This window comes from Camellia sinensis, chromosome 7 (assembly GCF_055761805.1).
Source record: "Camellia sinensis isolate YWXY chromosome 7, ASM5576180v1, whole genome shotgun sequence".
Classification (NCBI taxonomy): Eukaryota; Viridiplantae; Streptophyta; class Magnoliopsida; order Ericales; family Theaceae; genus Camellia; species Camellia sinensis.
In genome coordinates, this window is record NC_138967.1 from 20,604,293 (window position 1) to 20,610,327 (window position 6,035).

A 6,035-nucleotide genomic window follows, 5' to 3' on the forward strand; every position below is an offset into this window, starting at 1 on the left:
ATGGTCGGGATAAAATTGATACAAAATCAAATAATTTAGATATAAAATTAATATTATTAAAAGAATAGGAGTTGAATTGATTTTTAAATGATAGTTTGAGAGGCAAAATAATATTTTCTCTTTCTTACATAAGAAATGTAATTATCATAGTATTATTTTATTTCTATACATTTTTTTATGTACATATCAAGGTTACCCATATGTCCTATTCTTTTTTTTTCTTTTTCTTTTTCTTTTTTTTATTCAAACAAAATAGATATGCAGGTAGGCTACTCCACATATTTGCCAAGGAGTATTGCCTTATAGTACCCACAACACATCTACAAGGAACCCCACTGCACTTAAGTCGAGGCCAAAGGTAAAGCCTTCCGCGTGCTCTGAGCGCTAAGAAGTATGTTTAACCCCAACAATGGGTTATGGAGACTCGAACCTAGGTTTTGAGTGAGGAATTTGAAGGTCTTACCACTGAAGCAATCCCTTGTTGGTCCATATGTCCTATTCATTTCACTTTCAAAGCAATTATTACATCATTTTGATATAATTTTCCCTTCTTTTTTCTTTTGTGAAGTATTTGTATGATCGTTGCCCCAACATCTCTCATCTCCATAGTCCACTCTGCTCTGCAATATCCGATTATAGAACCTTTTGTAAGTAAGAATTGGGAAACAACGATGAGGTTGTATAGGGTTAACCATATGGATACTGCCTCGTGGTGGGATTGTTTGTTTCTGTCTTCTTTTTTTTATTGGTAGAAGTCTAGTAGTGTGTCTAGGGGTGTAATTTTGACACGGCCTGGCATGGCCTATTTAGGTTTGGTCTAGCCCGTCTTTAGGCCTTGCAGGGCCCTGCCACAAATTGGACTGGCTTGGACTAACCCACTTGCGCAAAATCTCGGCCCAAGCCCTAAGGAAATTTGAGCCTCAAGTTGGTCTTGGGCTGAGTCCGACAATTTTTTATTTTTTTATTTCTTTTTTCACTAAAATAGCTTTAAAATAATGTTGGGCCTCGGGTGGGCTTGGATCAGGCCTCGAGTTTGGCTCACGGGCCAGGCCAGAAAACACACAGCCCAGGCCTAGACTTGGGGGTTTGAGCTGGGCTCGGGTTCAAACTTGGTTGGGCCTAAATGGGTCGGGCTTTAGGTGGGCTTCAAACCGGCGGGCCATTTTTACACCCCTAAGTGTGTCTAGTCTCTCCTTGCAAACACTTATGTCTTACCTTCATGCCATTAATCCACAAGGCCTTGGGCCTGGTGGTGTGTTTGTTATTGAGAGGCTTTTGAGAGAAAGAAAATGAGGTGAGCAACGAGATAAGGGGCTAGAGGGAGGGAGGAAAATGAGAGGGTGGTCAAAGGTGACTCAACCATTAGGCTACTTAGACTGTCACTGAAGGTCTATAAAAAAATTTCAAAAAGTTATAATTGAAGGCCTCAAAATTTTCAAAAGCTTAATTAGTTAAGGTCTCATTTTGATGTTTAGCTCGAAGACTCTAAAAACTTTAAGCTGCTAGTAGGGGTGGGCGCAGTGTGGTTAGGATAGTTTGAGAGTAAAATTATAAATCGAATGGCAGATTAGCGGATTGCGAATTAGCAAATTGCGGTTTGAGCAAGTTTTAAGCGGGTTGAATAATATTTTAACCAATTATCAAGCCTTTGCATAATATATAATACTAATTTGCATAATATTTTTCATATTTATAACACAAACTAATTTTACATAATATTTTTCATATATATAACTTCTAATTTGTAATAAATTTCACATTTTAAATCTCTCTCACACTCATTTTTACTTAGATATTTCATTATTGGTTAACAAATATATATGTATTAACTATAGTAGGGCGGAGTGGTTTTGAAGGCGAATTATAAATTTTAAAGTTTAAATCACAATTAGCAGATAGAGCGGTGCAAATTGATGTGAATTAGTGCGGTTTTAGAGAATTTGGCGTTATTTTACAAAGTCCTACATAGTAGGGAGAGGTAAGGGGACGACAAGAGAGACAATGTGAAAGAGATAGGGGAAAAGAGGAGAGAGAAGCATGAGGAGAAGAGTGTAGCAAAATGGGTCCCATTTTGGGTGGAGCTCAAATTGGCGTTCCGATCCTTTAGAGTGATCTGGTGAAGTGATCCTTTAGGGCATGACACTTGTCCCACTAATGTAACCAAGGGCTGAGATCATTCCCTCGTTTTGGTGAGGGAATTTTTTTTTTTTAATTTCTTTGTTTTGTAGTTCGAAGGAAAGAGAGAAAATAGAAGGGTAAAGGAAGAACCACATTGCGTTGCCCGTCATCCCGTCGCCCACTACCCCACCATGTTTGCTTACTGATTAAGTGTTTGATAGTAAGATGTTCGTTTGGTGATTTTTACCTTCGTGTTTTGTGGCGTTAGTCAATATTTGAGGCGTTGGTTCTATTAGTAAGACAAGTGTCGCGCCCTAAAGGATCATTCTAAAGGATCACTTCACCAGATCACTCTAGAGGATTCAAACACCTCAAATTGACTAACGTGCCGCGTGCCTCCATTTATGCCGTGTCCTTTTACTTTTATAGAGACACGTATAAATATATTTCCTCTCACTTTTTTCCTTATGTTCTATTTGACAAAAAAGTATTTTATGTAACATATATGTCATGCGGTTAAATTGATTTAGTGTATTATTCAACTCATTATTTGTAATGTTATAAATGTATGTCTACAAAGATATTGAATGTTCAGTCACAATAAACTTTGATATCACTTTTTATCACAAGACAAATGGAATGGTATACCATTTTAATTTAGTCACATTACATGCCGATTATATAAAATATTTTTTGGGTAAATTATATCGATAGTATTTATATTTTATATCTTGTCTCGGTTTGATTCCTGTACTTTTCAATTGATTCAATTTTGATTCTTAATTTTAGATTTTGTATTTATTTGGTCCAATTGATAAATCTATTAAGATTTTTGATAGAAAATAATCATTTGAGTTAGTTGAAGACTCACTGAATTGAATAAGATTATAATTTTATCTCTAAAGTATAACACATGCCGTTTATTATATGCGTATTTCTCATAAAAAATAATATTAAAAATTATAATCAATTGAATCAAATTGTGACAAAATTATTATTTTAATGTCAAAATCAAACCAATTAAAATTACAAGAATTAAAATGACATAAGCACAAAAATATGAAAATTATAATTTGTCTATTTTTCTTTTTCTTTCTTATTTGATGGGTACACAGGTACGTGGTAGGTCTGGCCTACTAAGTAAACAACATGTCCTTTTTCTTGGGTTCGGGAGTTGTCTGAAATGAAAGAACCTGATCCTTTCCCCCCAAAAAAGGGAACAGCAGGTAGAATTTTCAACGAGCATGAGGACTTGTTTGAGAACCTTTTCTTTTAATTAAAAAGTTAAAAAGTTATTAAATTAATTAAAAAGTGAATAATACATATTAAAAAGTTAATGGTTTTCTTTTCTCTCTACTTTTTACACATTTTTTTGTAAAAAGTCAAAAAGTCATCCCAAACATACTAGTTTTTTTTAGCTCATATTTTAGCCGAATAACTAAAAAATTACTAAATTAGCCTATTCCCAAACAAGGCCTGAGTGAGAACTCTATTTTTGGAGCCTCCATCTCGCCCTTAAATTTATGTGTTGATTTTTTATTTTATTTTATTTTATTTTTTATTTTTATCTCTTTCATATGAGTGGTCCAAATCACTTTAGGAATAGTGGGATTCCCAAAGATAGAAGCCTCAATCATTATTGAATTTTTATTTACCTCATGTAATCCGTTATGTAATTTTTCAGGAAAGGAACCAAACATAACTAAGATAGACACGCTGAAGAACCATTCAAACTCTCTTTTAATATCCGAGGAGAGAAAGTCGTTGCTTTTGTTTATCAAAATCTTAATTCTGAAGCACATCTACAGACGATATTCCCACGTAAGAATAAATTATCCAAATGGAACCAAAATGGGAATCCAAGACTCACAGACGTGGATGATTTTAATTTGTTTTTATACACGCGAATGATACTTTAATTTGTTTTTATACATGTGAATGATTTTAATTTGTTTATGCATGAAGCCCAAAAAAAAAAAAAAAAAAAAAAAAAAAAAATTATACAAATTACAACCAGCCATGTTAGTCAACTTCGGCCTAAAATTCGGTCATCATTTTTGTTAAATTTTTGTTATTGACAATTCTATTTAACAAAATTACTTTCAATTGTAATTTAATTTGCTCTTTTGTTTTAGTGAAACTATGAGTGTTTAGATATGAATCTAATCTGAATTATACCTATGCAGAGGAGTTTGTGATCTTGATCATTTCATGTTTTACCACTTTGTTAAAAACAAAAATACAGTCGAAGTTGTTTGAATGCTCTAGCGGTCATTTATGTGTTTGAGCGAAGAAGAAAATCATCCAGTACTTTTGCAGAGAAGAAAATTATACAAATTACAACCAGCTATGTTAGTCAACTTCGGCCTAAAATTCGGTCATCATTTTTGTTAAATTTTTGTTATTGGTAATTCTATTTAACAAAATTACTTTCAATTGTAATTTAATTTGCTCTTTTGTTTTAGTGAAACTATGAATGTTTAGATACGAATCTAATCTGAATTGTACCTATGCAGAGGAGTTTGTGATCTTGATCATTTCATGTTTTACCACTTTGTTAAAAGCAAAAATACAGTCGAAGTTGTTTGAATGCTCTAGCAGTCATTTGTGTGTTCAAGCGGAGAAGAAAATCATCCAGTACTTTTGCAGAGCACCTGAACTTCTGAGAAAATTTTTTACCGCTTGAGCGGTAAAAGTTACACTCGAGCGGTTTGCCTATATGTTTTACACTGCCTTTACTCACATCGCCCGAGCGGTCTTCACGACCCAATTTACTATAAAGTACGCTGTTTGCTCATTTTAGGGTTTAAGCCGTCTAGAATCTTAGAGAGAAAGAAAAGACAAAGTGTTTTCTATTGGAAGCTATTTATATGAATTTTTCTTGATGTATAGAAGGTGATCGATTGATTAATGAACTACAGTGTCTAACATCAAGAGTTGTTCTTATGATTTCATTCACAAAATAGAGAAGTGTTCTTCGGCGGATTCCGAAGAGTTTGGGCTTGAAGCTTTGATAGATTTCGGAATGGCTCATCGTCGTGGATTCGACATCAATGTTGTGAATTTAATGTTGGGCAAGACAATTCTAAGGTGAAGACGGTGGTAGAAGAGGCACATCGGGTTTGGTTCAATTCAAGCGTGGATTCGTTAGGTAATTGAAAGTACTCTTGTGTAATTTTTTTTTTGTCTTCTCAGTAGATTGTTTTGTGATTTTGGTATGTAATTTTTTTTATCACAATTGAAGACGCTCTAATTGTGATTTTTCCACTTTAAATCGGTGTATCGATTTATCTTTGATTGTTTGATTATGATTGTTATTCATTGTTTAAAATTGAAACATAATCATAAATCAATATTTCGAGAATTTTAAAATTTTCAATTTTAATTCATTAAGGCACTGTTTGGTTTATTAAAATGATCATTCTTTCAAAATAGAGGTAAATTACACTTTGTTTCTTTTATGTTCGACTATTTTTTTCCGTTAAGTGTTTCTCCAATTTACTCATACAACCAGTGGCGTATCCAAGAATTCAGTGCAGAAGGGGCACAAATTAATGATAATTTGATTCTATTTTTCTGAAAACACTTTTCAGAAAATTCTACTTTTTTTTTTTCCGTTTTTTTTTTGTTTTTACTAAATTTTTTTTTTAATATTTTAAGATTTTTTTTTTACTTTTTAGACATACCTACATAAATATAACTAAAAAAAAAATTGTGAAAAAAAACCTTTTAAAAATTCACTAAATACCAAAAATATATATAAAAAAAATACGAGAATTCAATACCTTTTTTGTATTTTTATGTATTTATTAATTTTTTAAAATATTTTTCACAAATTTTTTACTTTTTAGATACATTTAAGTAAGGTGCATCTAAAAAAGTAAAAAAAAATGTTTAAAATTTTAAAAATATTCACT